Source organism: Cherax quadricarinatus, chromosome 41 (genome assembly GCF_038502225.1).
Source record: "Cherax quadricarinatus isolate ZL_2023a chromosome 41, ASM3850222v1, whole genome shotgun sequence".
In the NCBI taxonomy this organism is placed as follows: Eukaryota; Metazoa; Arthropoda; class Malacostraca; order Decapoda; family Parastacidae; genus Cherax; species Cherax quadricarinatus.
In genome coordinates, this window is record NC_091332.1 from 23036039 (window position 1) to 23055286 (window position 19248).

The 19248-nt window shown below is 37.7% G+C and overlaps 1 protein-coding gene across 4 annotated transcripts in view; it reads right to left on the reverse strand.

The window, feature by feature from the left end:
- Positions 1-19248, reverse strand: part of LOC128695988 (CTD small phosphatase-like protein 2-A) — a 455855-nt gene that overhangs the window by 254754 nt on the left and 181853 nt on the right. The gene's annotated exons all lie outside the window — the stretch shown is intronic.

Below are 19248 nucleotides of genomic sequence, written 5' to 3' on the forward strand. Positions count from 1 at the left end.
AAATGTATATGTCATGTAGAAAACATTTTTTGTTAATACATTTGGGTGTCTGAAACGGAATAGCTGGATTTCCATTAGTATTTCTTATAGGGAAAATTCGGAACTCGTCAGATTCGGGTTTAGTCACTCTGGAATGGATTAATTACGAAAACTGGGGGTCCACTGTTATAATAACAATAATAATAATACAGATACTCCACACTTAATGACCTACCTGTTTAATCCTTTCAGTTTCGGACGTACTAGTACGGCTTACGCACCAGTGCCCATGACGTACTAGTACGCATAAATTTTAACGCTTTCAAATCTAGTAAGAGAAAGCTGGTAGGCCTACATATGAAAGAATGGGTCTATGTGGTCAGTGTGCGCAGTATGAAAAAAATCCTGCAGCACACAGGGCGTAACGAGAAAAAAAAAAAAACTTTGACCGTGTTTTTGGATTAAAACAGAGACTTTGCACTATATTTTCATATGGTATTTATTGTTGTATTCTAGTTTTCCTGGTCTCATTGTATAGAATGGAAGACATATTACAGAAATTGAATGATTTTGACTTGTTTTACAATGAAAAGTACCTTAAAATTGAGCTCAAAGTAGCAGAAATGTTCGATTTTTACCAAAGTTCAAAAGTAAACAAATCATGCTAAGCATCCAATACACGTCAACTAGTGAGTCTAATATTCATTCACAAGTGCGCCGATATTATTTATACCATTTCTACACTAATGCAGTAGTCTGCATAACAGTAAATCTTATTTTTTTTTATGAGAATAAAAATTCAAAGTGGAAAGCAAAAAAAATGTAAGAGGGGCCTGGGGACATGACTAATGAACAGAGGAAATGTTATTTTAGTGCCAGGAATGTCTTTCTTGTTTATTCTGGACCCTATTTGGAAATTGGCATCTTTTGAAATTTGTGTGAAATTGGCAAAATTGCTAAATTCTGACCACTGTATTGGATAGTTGAAATCGGTAAATTGGTGGTTTCTTGTTCTAGTGAAATAGTTATGATTTTTGTCGACTAGTACATTGGAACTGGCCAAAAATAGGGCTCAAAGTGGGCAAAATCGCCGATGCGTAAACATCGTCGAGACCGTTAACTTCGCAAGAGCATAATTTTGTAAGTTTTCCATCAAATTTCATACTTTTGGTGTCATTATGATCGGGAAAAGATTCTCTATCTTTTCATAAGAAAAAAATAATTTTTTTTTTTAAATTAGGGGGACCCTGAGAACAAGTCTCTGAGAGGGCCTGTGGACCCTGAAAGGGTTAACAACCGCTTGCATTTATGACCAGCTCTCCAACCAGTGTACTGTATATAGTAGGGCCCCACTTATACGGCAGGTTAGGTTCCAGGCTACCACCATAAAGTGGAAATCGCCGTAAAATGGAACACTTTTTTTCCACTTATAAAGGCATATAAATCCTAGATAACAAGTTTACACAAACATATACAGTGGAATTTAATCCGTTCCGTGACCTTGTTCGTATGCCGAGTCAATTTTCCTCATTTAAATTAACTGAAATGCAATTAATTCATTCCAGCCTATCAGGAGGCATGACAAAATAATGCTAATATCAACTCTATGGCTTAGTTATCTATCACAATTCATCTAATATGACATAATAAACAATATTAATAACACAGAAACATGATATATACTCTAGAATGAATATAATAGGCCATAATATGGCAAGTGATGGCGACACTGGCAGCAGCAGATAGCATCCACTGTTTACTCTCCCACTCTAGTATCTTTCCAGTCCATAACCCCACACCTAGCTTGTGTTTATCTATGATTAGTGGTGAGGTTGTCACATATGTAACCACAGGTGTGGTCAACATAGATGCATATATAGGTGAAGACATGATCACTGTGGCCACAGTGGTGGTGGTGGTGGCAGCCAACTGCCCCACTCTATGCTGCTGCCTTCTTTGTTTCTCTAGCTTTTTTCATAGTTTCTAATCGCTTCCTGAGCTTCTTGCTGATTGTACGCAAATACTGTCTCTTTGGGAGAGGCATTGTGTCAGAAATTTGTATAAGACAAAATTACACATCCCAAGGGTTTGCTGCAGTCACTCAGAGCGGCACACCTCGTCTTCCTTTTGACCCTTGATTGGCACTGAGATAGCCGTGGTTGTAACAGCTGTACCTACAGCCACCCAGAGGGTTACTAATTTCTATTTTGAAGCATTTGACACAAAAATGAGAAAAAAAAAAAAAAAACGTATGTCTAAAAATGACAATTATTATTATTATTATTATTCTTAGTATGTACGTACTATTATAATTATTATTATTAATACACACGTATAATTATTACTATTAATTTAGGGAACTGGAGCACAGATCCAATTCCCTAGATCAAGAGCCCATCACCACGTACATACTAATAATAATAATACGTAATAATAATACAATGTAATAATAATAATAATAATACAATGTAATAATAATAATAATACAATGTAATAATAATAATAATAATACAATGTAATAATAATAATACAAAGTAATAATAATAATAATAATAATAATAATAATAATAATAATAATAATAATAACAACAGTAAGGAGAAACTTCAAAAGGCTACCAGTAGTTGGTGCCACCATCAGCAAAACATTGGTAATCACCACTAATACACTTTTCACCTGTCTAGACTTGAGTAGTCTATTAGTATTAAGTAAAGTCTGGCCGAAATGCCTCGGCATGATAAGTGGCTTTCTTTACTCCAATCATATTATGATACGTAAACACACACTGTAACCTTTGCAAAGAAATACATGTACAGTGGACCCCCGCATAACGATGGCATCGCATAGCGATTTTTCCGCATAACGATTACTTTTATCGCAAAATTTTTGCCCCGCATACCGATTAAAAACCCGCATACCGATTTTCGTCCGAGACGCGTCCAATGTGCCCTCAGCCAGCCTCACATGTGCCGCTCCGTCCCATTGTTTACCAGCCAGCCTCCGCGGTAACATCCAAGCATACACTCGGAATATTTCGTATTATTACAGTATTTTCGGTGCTGTTTCTGGAAAATAAGTGACCATGGGCCCCAAGAAAGCTTCTAGTGCCAACCCTACACCTCAAAGGGTAAGAATTACTATAGAGATGAAGAAAGAGATAATTGATAAGTATGAAAGTGGAGTGCGTATAGCCGACCTAGTCAAGCTGTACAAGAAACCCCAATCAACCATCGCTACTATTGTGGGCACCAGAAAGACAATCAAGGAAGCTGTTCTTGCCAAAGGTTCAACTGTGTTTTCGAAACAAAGATCGCAATTGATGGAAGATGTTGAGAGACTCTTATTGGTGTGGATAAATGAAAAACAGATAGCAGGAGATAGCGTCTCTCAAGCGATCATATGTGAAAAGGCTAGGAAGTTGCATGACGATTTAATTAAAAAAATGCCTGCAACTAGTGATGATGTGAGTGAATTTAAGGCCAGCAAAGGTTGGTTTGAGAGATTTAAGAAGCGTAGTGGCATCCATAGTGTGATAAGGCATGGTGAGGCTGCCAGTTCGGACCACAAAGCGGCTGAAAAATATGTGCAGGAATTCAAGGAGTACATAGAAACTGAAGGACTGAAACCTGAACAAGTGTTTAATTGTGATGAAACAGGCCTGTTCTGGAAGAAAATGCCAAGCAGGACCTACATTACTCAGGAGGAAAAGGCACTCCCAGGACATAAGCCTATGAAAGACAGGCTTACTTTGTTGATGTGTGCCAATGCTACTGGTGATTGCAAAGTGAAGCCTTTATTAGTGTATCACTCTGAAACTCCCAGAGCGTTCAGGCAAAAGAATGTCCTCAAGGATAATTTGTGTGTGCTGTGGAGGGCAAACAGTAAGGCATGGGTCACTAGGGAATTTTTCTATAACTGGTTACACCATGCATTTGCCCCCAATGTGAAAAATTACCTAACTGAAAAGAAATTAGAACTTAAGTGCCTCCTGGTGTTAGACAATGCCCCTGGTCATCCTACAGACGTGGCAGAGCGACTTTATGGGGACATGAGCTTCATTAAGGTGAAGTTTTTGCCTCCTAATACCACTCCTCTCCTGCAGCCCATGGACCAGCAGGTTATTTCCAACTTCAAGAAACTGTACACAAAAGCTCTGTTTGAAAGGTGCTTTGTAATGACCTCAGAAACTCAACTGACTCTAAGAGAGTTTTGGAGAGATCACTTTAATATCCTCAATTGTGTAAACCTTATAGGTAAGGCTTGGGAGGGAGTGACAAAGAGGACCTTGAACTCTGCTTGGAAGAAACTGTGGCCAGAATGTGTAGACAAAAGGGATTTTGAAGGGTTTGAGGCTAACCCTGAGAATCCTGTGCCAGTTGAGGAATCCATTGTGGCATTGGGAAAGTCCTTGGGGTTGGAGGTTAGTGGGGAGGATGTGGAAGAGTTGGTGGAGGAGGACAATGAAGAACTAACCACTGATGAGCTGCTAGATCAACTTCAACAGCAAGAGGCCACACCTGAGGAAATTGCTTCGGAGGAGGGGAGAGAGAAATTGAAGAAGTTGCCTACTTCAAAGATTAAGGAAATCTGTGCAAAGTGGCTTGAAGTGCAAACCTTCATGGATGAAAATCACCCTCACACAGCTATTGCAAGCCGTGCTGGTGATTATTACACTGACAATGTTGTGAAACACTTTAGGCAAGTCATAAAGGAACGAGAGGTACAGGCCACTATGGACAGATATCTTGTGCGAAAGAAGTCCAGTGACTCTGAAGCTGGCCCTAGTGGCATTAAAAGAAGAAGGGAAGTAACCCCAGAAAAGGACTTACTACCTCAAGTCCTAATGGAAGGGGATTCCCCTTCTAAACACTAACACACTCTCTCCCCTCCTCCCATCCCATCAATCATCACCAGATCTTCAATAAAAGTAAGTGTCATTTAATTGTGCATGCCTTTTTCAGTTTGTGTGTATTAAAATTAACATTTCATGTGGTAAAAAAATTTTTTTTTCATACTTTTGGGCGTCTTGCACGGATTAATTTTATTTCCATTATTTCTTATGGGGAAAATTCATTCGCATAACGATTATTTCGCATAACGATGAGCCCTCTTGCACGGATTAACCCTTTGACTGTCGCGGCCGTATATATACGTCTTATGTCCTGGTGTCGCAAAATTTAAAAAAAAAAAAAAAATATTTTTTCTTATGAAATGATAGAGAATCTTTTCCCGATTGTAATGACACCAAAAAAAACGAAATTTGATGGAAAACTGACGGAATTATGCTCTCGCGAAGTTAGCAACCTCGGCGCCATTTACAAATCGGCGATTTCGCCCGCTTTGAGCCCTATTTTTGGCTAATTCCATTGTTCCAGTCGCCCAAACTCATAGCTATTTCTTTAGAACTCTATTTTTTCTATCGATTGAGTACAAGAAACTGCCCATTTACCGATTTCAACTACCTAATAATGTGGTCAGAAATTTGCAATTTGGCCAATTTCACGAAAACTAAAAAATATGACAATTTCAAAATAAGGTCCAGAATGAACAATGCAGACATTCCTGGCTCTAAAATAACATTTTCTTTGCTCATCAGTCGTGTTTCCAGGCCCCTCTGATATTACTCTTGCTTTCTATTTTGAATTTTTATTCAAACAAAAAATTGAAGACTTACTATTATGCAGACTACTGCAATACTGTAATAATTGTATAAATAACATCAACCCATTCATGACTGCATATTAGAATGGCTAGTTGGACATTTACTGGAAAATGGCATCATTTGCTTACTTTTGAACATTGGCAAAAATCAAACATTTCCCCTACTTTGAGCTCCATTTCTAGGTTCTTTTTATAGTAAAATCAATCAAAATCATCTCTATTTCTATAAAATGTCTTCCATTCTATCAAATGAGACCAAGAAATCGAGAATACAACCATAAATACTATACGAAAATAGACCACAAAGTCGGCATTTTAATTAAAAAAAAACGGTCGGAGTTTTTTTTTCTCATTATGCACTGCGTGCTCCAGGATTTTTTTTATATGGTGCACACTGACCACACAGACCCATTCTCTCACATGTAGGCCTACCAGCTTTCTCCTGCTTGATTTGAAGCCGCTAGAATTTACGAGTATATATACGTCAAACACGGTACCTCGTAAGACGTATATATACGGCCGCGACAGTCAAAGGGTTAAAATCGTTAACCGGGGGTCCACTGTATATATTTTATTTATTTATTTATTTATTTACTTATTTATTTATTTAATGAACCTCACTTGAGGTGGAAGTACGTATCCTGAAATTTTGTTCGTAACCAGAAGCAAAAAATCAACCAAACGACGGTTCATATCCTGGTGGGGCGTTCATAAGCCGAGGTTCCACTGTATTAAGTTAGCAATAGACCTAGGTATTAAAAAACGATAAAAATGTAAAATGCACATATAGAACACTCATTACTTAAAATATTTGTAGTCTTAATGTAGGATAAGAGGTGAGTAGTATTTATTTGTAGGAAGTCAGGTATGGGAGGTATGGTAGCCAGCCAGGCCAGGCCACCCCACCCCACTCATAATAAACTACCACAAAGCATCCCAGAGCGATAAAATGCATATACAGTTCACTCATTACTTTCTTTAAAATATTTGTAGTCTTAATGTAGGGTGAGAGGTGAGTAAACTAGATGAAACGAATAAACGAGAGAGAGAATGAGTAAATGAGAGAGGCCAGAGAGGCAGATTATATAAACAGACAAACATGTCTGGTTTTGGTTCATTGTAAGTAAGTTTATCCAGGTATACACAAATACAGTTACACAGATTATTATACATAGCAGCATGTGTGTAGAGAACCCAGGATAACCCAAAAAAGTCAGACACAGTGACTTATTTCTACTGGGGTATAAGTCACTTTGTCTGACCTATTAGATGTAGCTACAGTGAGAGTAAAAGGTACATGGGATACAAGGAAAATAGAAGCAGTAAGTAAGAGAGAGGTGAAGGTTTATAAACTAAATGAGAAGGCAGTTAGGGTAAGATGTAAACACCTATTGGAAAATAGATGGGCTAGTGAGAGTATAGGCAATGGTGGCGAAGATGTATGGGGTACGTTTAAGAATGTAGTGTTAGAGTGTTCAGCAGAAGTTTGTGGTTACAGGAAAATGGGTGCAGGAGAGAAGAAGAGCGACTGGTGTAATGATGATAGAGAGAGAGTAATAAGGAAGAAAAAGTTAGCGTATGAGAGGTTTTTAGAAATTAGAAATGATGCAAGGAGGGAGGAGTATAAGGAGAGAAAACGAGAGGTTAAGATAGTGGTGAAGCAATGTAAAAAGAGAGCAAATGAGTGGGTGAGATGTTATCAACAAATTTAGTTGAAAATAAGAAAAAGTTTTGAAGTGAGATTAAAAAGTTGAGGAAGCCCAGGGAACGAATGGATTTGATAGTTAAAAACAGAAGAGGAGAGTTATTAAATGGAGAGTTAGAGGTATCAGGAAGATGGAGGGAATATTTTGAGGAATTGTTAAATGAAGATAGGGAAGCTGTGATTTTGTGTGTAAGGCAAGGAGGAATAACATCTTGTAGGACTAGGGAAGAGCCAGTTGTGAGTGGGGTAAAGTTCGTAAGGCAGTGAGTAGAATGAAAGGGGGTAAGGCAGCTGGGATAGATAGAAATATTAAAAGCAGGTGGGGATATAGTTTTGGAATGATTGGTGCTTTTATTTAATAAATGTATGGAAGAGGGTAAGGTACCTAGGGATTGGCAGAGAGCATGCATAATTCCCCTGTATAAAGGCAAAGGGGACAAAAGAGAGTGCAAAAATTATAGGGAATAAGTCTGTTGAGTACACCTGGTAAAGTGTATGGTAAAGTTATTATTGAAAGAATTAAGAGTAAGACACAGACTAGGATAACAGATGAACAAGTAGGCTTTAGGAAAGGTAGGGGGTTTGTAGTCCAAGTGTTAACAGTGAAACATATAGGTGAACAGTATTTAGATAAAGGCAAAGAAGTTTTTGTGGCATTTATATACACTACCATCCGACTTACGACCGAGCTTGGTTCTGACCAACCGGTCGTAAGTCAAAATGGACGTAAGTCGAACTTTACTACTGAATATCAACATCACATTTTTGAAATGACTATTTTATTGTTTTATTTTGGTATTCCATTTTTTACTTTACTTTTTATGCTGTTACTACTGTATTTTATACTGTAAGGCTTAGGATAAACACCATGTACAACACAAACAGTTGTTTATTTCCCAGAAATTTGGCATAAAAAACACGGTCGATAGTCGAGTGGTCATATGTCGAGCAGGTCGTAAGTTGGATGGTAGGTGTATTTAGAAAAGGCATATGACAGGGTGGACAGGGGGGCAATGTGGCAGATGTTGCAAATGTATGGAATAAGAGGTAGGCTACAGAAAGCAGAGAAGAGTTTTTACAAGGATAGTGAGGCTCTGGTTAGAGTACAGTGGACACCCGGTTAACGAACTTTTTTCATTCCAGTAGTATGTTCAGGTGCCAGTACTGACCAAATTTTTTCCCATAAGGAATATTGTGAAGTAGATTAGTCCATTTCAGACCCCCAAACATACACGTACAAACGCACTTACATAAATACACTTACATAATTGGTCGCATTTGGAGGTGATCGTTATGCGGGGGTCCACTGTATGTAGGAGAGAGGGACATTAGTTCCCAGTAAAAGTAGGCCTTAGACAAGGATGTGTGATGTCAACATGGTTGTTCAATAATTTATAGATGGGGTTATAAGAAATGTAAATGCTCAAGTGTTGGCAAGAGGTGTGGGGTTAAAAGATAAAGAATCTAACAAAGTGGGAGTTGTCACAGTTACTCTTTGCTGATGACACTGTGCTCCTGGGAGAGTCTGAAGAGAAGTTGCAGAGATTGGTGGATGAATTTGGTAGAGTATGTAAAAGAAAATTAAAAGTGAATATAGGAAAGAGTAAGGTGATGAGGATAACAAAGAAAATTAGGTTACGAAAGATTGGATATCAGACTGGAGGGAAAGAGTATGGAGGGGGTGAACGTATCCAAATATTTAGGAGTGGACGTGTCAGCAGATGGGTCTATGAAAGATGAGGTGAATCATAGAATTGATGAAGGAGAAAAAGGTGAGTGGTGCACTTAGAAGACTGTGGAGACAAAGAACTTTGTTCATGGAAACAAAAAGGGGAATGTATGAGAGTATAGTTATAACAACATTCTTATATGGGTGTGAAACATGGGTGGTGAATGTTGCAACAAGGAGAAGGCTGGAGGCAGTGAAGATGTCATGTCTGAGGGCAATGTGTGGTGTGAATATAATGTACAGAATTTGTAGTTCAGAAATTAGGAGGAGGTGTGGGATTACCTCTGGATAATTATCCAGAGGGCTGAGGAGGGGTTGTTGAGGTGGTTCAGACATGTAGAGAGGCTGGAAGGAAATAGAATGACTTCAAGTATATAAAGCTGTAGTGGAAGGAAGGCTGGGTAGGGGTCAACCCAGGAAAGGCTGGAGGGAGGGGGTAAAGGAGATTGTGTGTGTGAGTGGTTTTTACTTCCAGCAACCATACGTGAGCATGTTAGGTAAGAGTGAATGGAGACAAAAGGTTTTTAGGACTTAACGTGCTGTTTTAGTGTGAGCAGGGTAACATTTATGAAGGGAATCAAGGAAACCGGAAGGCTGGACTTGAGGCCTGGAGATGGGAAGTACAGTGTCTGCACTCTGAAGGAGGGGGTGTTAATGTTGCAGTTTTATAACTGTAGTGTAAGCATGCCTCTGGCAAGATAGTGATGGAGCGAAAGATGGTGAAAGTTTTTCTTTTTCGGGCCACCCTACCTTGGTGGGAAATGGCCGATGTGTTAATAAAATTAATAATATAATACCTGAATTGCTCTGTATAACCAGGGGTTTTCTATACAGTATGTCACTGATGTCAATCAACTAAGTCTGTGAAAGTTGTATCTGGTACATACAATGGAACCTCAGTACTTGAACTTAATTATATAAAAATATAAAAAGAAAAATATAAAAATATAAAAAAAACATCAAAAATTGCGAAGAAACACGAAATAGTTCACAGCGAAGTTCTGGCAGGTTGTGTTTGTTTGGTTGAGTGCCGTGCAAACGGTCGACTACCTAGCAATTTTTTTTACTGAACAAAGTATTCGAATACTGAATTGTTCGAGTACTGAGGTTCCACTGTACTTGTAGAAATAATTGTTGTTGTTGCTGTTGTTGTTGTTGTTGTTGTTATTATTATTATTATTATTATTATTAATCATACAACAAAAGGCAGTCATCAGAGTTACAATAAGTGTTTGGGGCCCAAGACCGCTCAACAACCTCCCACCAGGCATAAGGGGAATTACCAACAGACCCCTGGCTGTCTTCAAGAGGGAGCTGGACAGATACTTAAAGTCAGTGCCCGATCAGCCTGGGTGTGGTTCATAAGTTAAACTATGTGCAGCCAGCAGTAACAGCCTAGCTCATCAGGCACTGATCCACCAGGAGGCCTGTTCAGGGACTGGACCTCGGGCGCTGACCCCCATAACACCCTCCAGGTAGACATTAAATACACACAATTATTTAAAACCTTAAAATTTCTAAACATACAAGCTATTCATACAATCCACAGTTCACTTCATGTAAAGAAATATCATAAACAACCACTTGGTAGATCTGTTTGTGACTTGATAAAAGTCCACTGTGTGGTAGAAAAATTGTTAATTGTTAATAAAGGATCATTTATACTGACTTTGTATATTTGTTCACTTTACATCTTCAGAGCAATAAACTATAATAACAAATCAGAATTAAGACTTCCTAGACAGCTACAACAGAACCCATGTACAGTGCATCGGATAAGAAATAAATTTCTATTTGATATTCCATGTGTAAGTCTGAATGTATGCAAGAAAAAATTCTATGCAAATAAAAAGGCCTAAACTCTGGAATGGTCTACCTGAAATAATTCAAATGTACAGTGGAACCTCAAAAATCGAACGTATCACATATCGAACATTTCGAAAATAGGACCATTTTTTCGGACAAACTGTGTCCCTATTATCGAACACCCCCCTATTTTCGGACCGCCGGGTACGGGACCTGTCTGCTGGCCGCTCTGTCCGCGTCCCCGCGCAGGCGCCATGAGCAGTCTAGCTTTGTTTATGCTTGAGTGAACATTAACCTGCGCTCTCATTCACGCATTTTACAATTATTTCATTGTGTTTAGTGCTTGTGGGACTGAAATAAGCTGCCATGGGCCCAAAGAAACTTGCTAGTGGTACCCCTGTGGTAAAGAAAGTGAGAAACACCATAGATGTGAAGAAGGAAATAATACAGAAGTATGAGAGTGGTGTGAGACTTGTTGAGCTTGCCAGGATGTATGGGAAAAACAAGTCGACCATCGGTTCTATCCTGTCAAAGAAAGAACAAATCAAGGAAGCTGATGTTGCGAAGGGTGTTAATATAGGGAGTGGATGAGGTGCCTTCTTCAAAGATTAAGGAGATTTGTGCCAAGTGGAATGATGTCCAAATGTTTGTGCAGAAATACCACCCTGAGCAAGCTGAAACAAGCCATCTTTGCAACAAGTTCAGTGACAGAACCATGTCCCATTTTAGGGAAATGTTAAAGAGGCGCCAGAAACAGAGGACTGTGGACAGTTATTTTGTGAGACAGGGGTCCAGTAACTCTCAAGCTGGTCCTAGTGGCATTAAAAGACAGAGAAGGGAAGTAACCCCAGAGAGGGCTTTACCTGAAGTCCTCATGGAGGGGGATTCTCCTTCCAAACACTAACCCCAACTCCCTCTCTCCTTCTCCCTATCTTCCAGATGCCATCACCAATCTTCAATAAAGGTAAGTAAAAATGTTATTTTATATGTATTACTATACATAATTAAAAACTATAGTATTTGTTGTATGTAAAACTGTAATTAATCTCTATAAAATGTATTTTTTGTGTGAATATTTTTGGGTTTCTGGAATGGATTAATTGTATTTCCATTATTTCTTATGGGAAATATTGCTTTGAATTTCAGACTTTTCGAATTTAGAACTAGCTCCTGGAACGGATTAAGTTCGATTTTTGAGGTTCCACTGTAACTCAGAAAACATTATCTAAACCTTGGCCTAACAGACAACCAACATGTAACCGACTTCATTAACAATATGAACAATACACTACTCACACCAGCAATTAGCAATTACAAAACCAACAAGATTAACTGAGATGAGTGTGACCATAATTGACCATATATGGCCAAACATATGTACTTGCTCCCCTTAAAGTGGGAATAATCACAAACAACACTACTGACCACTACCCAACTTTCCTCCTAACAAACATTTGTAAGCAATCAATGGAATATAATAAGTTCTCTTTTCGACCCCATGATGCGACATCAATAAGCAACTTCACTGCAGAGCTAAGCTCAAATGACTGGCCTACAGAATTCTCCAATGCTGTTGGTATCAATGAATGGGTAAACATATTTCTAAACAAAATACATAGACTATATAACAAACTATTTTCCCATAAAAACTAAACAAATCACTAATAAAAGACTAAGTTGCCCATGGCTTACTAACAGCATCCTAAGATCCATCAATATGAAACATCAATATGAAAAACAATATAGAAGGAGCTTAATAGCTAAAGAAACCATCAAACACTATATGTCAGTCCTCACCAAATTAATCAGAAAGTCCAAAGGATCATACTCAAAAATCATCTCATCTCTTTATAACAAACCTACACACACCATGCTAAAACCCCAACTAAATTCAAAGCAACTCCCCCAAATACTTTATTATCCCTTAACTATTAAGCCATTTTTACAAACTTATAAATGTATGACTGATTATATCATAAATTGATTGTATCGTAAATTGTACTACCTCATATTAACAATAGAGTGAATATTGACTGTTTGTATTCTACTAGTCTTCACCTGTCTAGACTTAAGTAGTCTATGTAGTACATATATTTGTATTAGGTTAAGTCTGCCCGAAATGCCTCAGCATGATAGTGGCTTTCTTTGCTCCAATCATACTATGATCTGTAAACACACATTGTAACCTTAGCAAAAAAAAAATATTTTATTTTATTTATTTTATACTATTCTAACAGATTCATTGAAATGAGAAGAGATATTAAAAAGACCTGGAAGACTCTCAGATCCTGGGCACCCAGAAACAGAACAGAAATAGTAATATTGTACTAACTAAACCAAATGAACCATATCTCCAGCCTACTGATACAGCTAACAAGATAAATGACTTCTCAAACATAGGATAAAATCTCGCCAGTAAAATTCCAATTACCAATGCCCAAACTAATGATCATCTAAGTGGAAACTTTCCAACATCTCTCTATCTTGCACCAAGAGAGCCCACTGAGTTTACCATGATTATTAGCTCTCTAAAAAACAAATCAGGAAATGTAACCCAGGTACCATCACTACTGTACAAACAAGCAGCTCAAATCCTTTCACACACCACTGCATTAAAGGGGCAAAACACTAGAAACCGACACTTTTCTGGCATCACTCAAAATAGCAAGGATAACACCAATACACAAAAGTGGTGACCCAACAGATGTAAACAATTATAGGCAAATATCAAACTTGCGCGTGGAATTTTTTTACATAATTTCCTAAATGAATAATATAATATTTGCGTATTAAAAGTTGATGTTATTTGGACACTTCGAGAAATTTTAAGTGAAAGGGGGTGTGGAACAGACAGTAGGGACGCTGGGGGAGACGCCATTTTGAATGTGTGAACACTGGTTGTCGTAGGAACTTCTGCTAATAGTTCAACACTTCTGCCAGTTTTGGAGGCAAGGTTTTTGTTGCCAATGCATGCCTGTGCAGAACACAGTGTGTAACAATGATGTGCGGGGCATGAGCTTGTACCAGCGCTCCAAAGCCAGAGTTTCATCCCAGCATGACGGAGCTCTGTCCAAACAAACTGCAGAAATCATATTCCATGAAAGATCATTGTGTCTGAAGAAGTCATCCACAAGTTTCTTCATGTCAGCTGCCTCAGTTATTGTTGTGAGAGGGTTACAGAATAAAAAAAAAAATTCCTTCATCACGTCGTCTTTCACAGCGCACAAATACAACAAGCTTGCTTAGACTGGAAACGTTGGTGGTCTCATCGAGTTGGAGGCTGAATTTCGCTGGGCTTGAAATCAGATCTGCAACTACCTAAGCCAAGATGTCACTGCTCATGTCGTCTATTTTGCTGCTGATGGTGTCATGTGTGTGTGACCTCTGCTGAACCCCTGAGACTCACTCACCGAACCCCTGGGGTTCGATCGAACCCAGGTTAAGAACCACTGGTCTACACCTTGACAGCAACCTGCAATTCAATACCCATAACCAACACATAACAAAAAAAAGTATCTAAAACAGTTGGCATCCTTTCAAAGATACATTACTATGTACCACAAACATTAATACTTACACTATACTATTCACTGATCTACCCCTACCTCACCTATGCAATTTGCACCTGGGGCTCCACAATGACAAATCACCTAAAGTTAATAATAACCCAACTAAAAGCTGCATTGCGAATGATCACGCATTCCACAGCTAGAGAACACCCCCCCCCCCACCACCACCACCACTTTTCAGAGACATAAACCTATTCACCATATAAAACATCCACTCATACTACTGTGCAAATTACATTTACAAAACAATCAATTCTAATATAAATCCTGACCTGAAGTGCTTTCTTGACAGTTGCAATAGGACCCATGGACACAATTCCAGACACAAAAATCTCTATGACATTCCCAGTGTCCAGCTAAATCTTTTCAAAAACTCAATGTACATAAAAGGACCCTTTAAAATCTGGAACTCTCTGCCCCAAATCTCCAGAACCACTGGCTCGGCTAGCATTTTTAAAACTAGTTAGAAAACACCTTAGCTCCTTAATCTATCCTAGCCCATCATAAATAAATATGTAAAAACCATATGTGCATTTGCTCAATATCGTGAACCTAGGTAAAACAATACGTATTTGTAATCTTCTCAAATGTAATGTTAATCATTCCATTGTGTCCACCTTAGGTTAATAATCAAAATTATAATTCTTTTCTACCACACTTACTAAAGCCAAACAGCATGAATTAATAGAATAGTATTTAATTTTCTTGTAATTACTGTAACTCACCCAATGACCACATGTACAGTTATTACACTGATATTGCCTTACTAATCTTAAGTTAGTCTTAAGTTTGCCCGAAATGCTCTGCATATAAAGGGTTTTTTGGCATGTACACCGAACTGTTCTTATATACTGGTTCTCGAACAGAGTGGTGGATGCGTGGAATGGTCTTCCAAGTAGGGTGATTGAGGCTAGGACCTTGGGTAGCTTTAAAAGGAGATTGGACAAATATAGGAGTGGGAGGGACTGGGTCTGATTGGTGTCATGGGTATGGGAGTTAATTCTTGAGTAGTTTTGAGAAGGGGTGGTTTTGATAAGGACCTGCCTTGTATGGGCCAGTAGGCCTTCTGCAGTTCCTCTATTCTTATGTTCTTACTCCTTTGTACAAACATGTATCATGCTAAAATAAAAATTATTATTATTATTATTATTATTATTATTATGTGCAATAAAATGGGTACCTAGGAGTTAGTCGACTGGTGTGGGTCACATCCTAGGACAAAACTGACAATCTGCCCGAAATGCTCTGCATAACAAGGGGCTTTCTACATAGTAGTATGTTACTGATGTCAGCTAGGCCTGTATACTTTGTACTTGTAGTAAATAAAGATATTATTATTGTTATAAGGACCCAATGGAAATATGTCACTGACTTTTTTGGGGTTATCCTAGATAATCTACACATATGCTACTATGTATGATAATTTATGTAATTGTAATTGTGTGTACCTGTATCTGAATAAACTTACAGTACTTACTTCACTACTAAAATTTCTCCCCATTGAGACTGTTTAACCCTTTCAGGGTCCAAGGCCAAAATCTGAAGTCACGCACCAGTGTCCAAGAATTTTCCAAAAAAAATTTGTTATTTTTTCTTATGAAATGGTAGAGAATCTTTTTGTGAAGGTAATAAAACAAAAAGTACGAAATTTGATGGAAAATTGACGAAATTATGCTCTCGCGAATTTTGATGTGTCAGCGATATTTACGAATCGGCGATTTTGCCGACTTTGACTTCCATTTTAGGCCAATTACATCATTCCAGTCGACCAAATTCTTGGCTATTTTACTAGTATTACTTCTATTCTATCGATTGAGCACAAGAAATCGCCAAGTCAACTGTTTCAACTACAAAATAAAGTGATCGGAAATTGGTAATTTGGCCAATTTAACACAAAGTTCAAAATATTCCAATTTCAAAATAGCATCCAGAATAAACAATGTAGGCATTCCTGGCACTAAACTAACATTTCCTCGGTTCATTAGTTACGTTTTGAGGCTTTACAAATAAATCCCATTTTTATTTATTTACATAATGAATTTTTATTCACACCAAAAAATAGAAGATTTACTGTTATGCAATATTGTAATAATTGTATAAATATCATCACCACATTTGTGAATGTGTATTAGATCCACCAGCTGGCATGTATTAGACGTGTGAGGTCGTTTGTTTACTCTTGAACATCGACAAAAATTTAACATTTCCGCTACTTTGAGCTCAGTTTCAAGCCATTTCCGGTGCTAAAACCAATCAAAATCATCTCTATTTCTGTAATATGTCTTCCATTCTATCAAATGAGACCAAGAAATTGCAAATACAACTATAAAAAACATACGAAAAAACACTGCAAAGTTGCTGTTTTAATCGAAAATCTTGGTTTCAGTTTTTTTCTCTCATTATAGTGTGCTGCAGGATTTGTTTTATGTGGTGCACACATACCACATAGATGTATTCTCTCATATCTAGGCCCAAGTGTACCACTCACAGTTTATCAGAGTGAGCTGAGCTCATGACGTAGAAATACGGTTTGGACACTGAACGCAAAGCCGTAGATCTACGGGACGGACCCTGAAAGGGTTAAACAGTCTCATTGTATCTGTTTTCGTGCACCTGGTCTGATATTCTGTACTGGAATACTTTTTTCATTAATGTTATGTTAGTTTACCACGTACAGCATGCATTTTTCATATTTGCTCTTCTCATTCTTCAATACTGTATGTCCACTAGATTTCAAAGTATAATGCCAAGTATTCTTTATGAATGTACATACAGTGTGTGTGAGAGAAAAATGTGTGTGCATGCATTTTTTTATTTTAGCACCAGCTGTCTCCCAACAAAAAGCCGCAGTAAGAATTATCACTCAATCCAATGCAAGACAACCACCCCCCCACTCTTCAAAGACCTAAACCTACTCACCGTACAGAACATTCACACCTACTACTGTGCAACCTACATTTACAGAACCATAAATTCTAATATTTACCCTGAACTAAATCACTTTCTTGAAAGTTACAACAGAACACAGACACAATACCAGACACAAAAATCTCTGACATTGCCAGTGTCCAGCTAAACCTCTACAAAAATTTGATGTGCATAAAAGGGCCTAAAATCTGGAACTCCCTGCCTGAAAACTCAAGAACTGCAGACTCGACCACCATTTTCAAAATTACCATTAAAAAACATATCTCTCTAACACACCCCATCATCAGCTAACCAAATGAAAACCACCTAATTCTCTTTTTGTATCATGAACACAACCAAAACAATATAGCCTTACTCTCATTATCTGTAATTCCCCCCCTAATTTACACTTCACCCACCCAAATGACTGTAAACATTAAATTCCTAATATAGCTATTGCCTATTAAATCTTAAGTTAGTCCTAAGTTTGCCCAAGATAATTAGGTATCTAATTATGTATGTATCTAATAATGTATGTTCAAACATACTGCTCCATAACCTACAGTACATCAATATAGAGTAAGAATTAGTATTAGTCTGCCTGAAATGCCTAGGCATGCAAGTGGCCTTCTTTGTAATTAATATTTTAAAACAAACAACACATTGTAAGCTTTAAAAGTAAATAAAGATTTTTATTTTTATTTTGATCACTGTCTTGCCAAAGAATGCTTGCATCACAGTTCAGATGACCATCCAAACTCTAGGATCCCCATACTTCCCCTTCAGAGTGAAGACACTGTAGTACTTCCCAGTAACATCACATGGCCTTAAACTTTGGGTCATAAACAGGCTCACATTTCAGCTAGGCAACTGGAGCACGTGTATCTATAATGCTAATCCCCGAGTAAAATGTCTTGTTGGTGTTAATGTAATATGGTGCCATCCTTTGCTTGCTTATCTGTGTTTGCTCAGCTGAAGGAGTCGATATTATACAACTGAAATCGATATGATTTTGGTCACTTTGAAGTAGTTTGAAATAGGATTCACAGCAGAATATTCTGTTTTTTATTTGATTGTGTTATTCCAGGTTAAATTCTGCATAATTGTAGAACTTTCTAATAATTTGAGACCTAAATAAAGAAAATTAACTAAGAATCAAAACTAAAATAAACCACACTACTCAGCTTTCTTGAAGTATAGTCATAATAAACCTAAGGTCAGGTACAATCTATTACTAGCACTGTACTGTTGTACTGTATTAAGGGAAAATCGCTTGAGCTCACACAGAACCTGGGATACACTAAGGTTTGATCCAAGGAAGGGGAGAACAGATACCTTTCCCTGGGTAAGCAGCACTTAATATTAAGAAACCTCCTAGGGTGGAAGGTACAATCTGAGAAATCTCAGCCCAGGTTTAATCTAAAAATTAGGAAAAAAACAATCACATACACACAAACTCTCGACTAACAAATCTCAGACCAGAAGCAATCTGACTAACAGAGTATTGTATAGCACAACAAACTACATGTCCAATGGCTATTTACTACAAAAATAACTAAACAAGAAAATAACTACTTAACCTAACAATACCTAAACTAACGTCATAAATGTTAAGTTTTTACATTCTCTACAGTGACAGTATTTACGATGGTGTTAATGTTTACTGGATTGTTTGGTAAATGTTCACTAGGTTTTGCGGTAAATATCATGACAAAACCAGTGCCACAATTACAAAATTGCAAACCCTAAGATCTACTCTCTTATGAAATGACCTCCATTTACTCTTTTGAACTACCACCAATTCTCACTGTTCATCAGGTGTCAACTCGATAATCAAAATTCCTCAGTTTAGTAAAAAAAAAAATTATTTTTATTTTTTATTTTTAACTTTTAA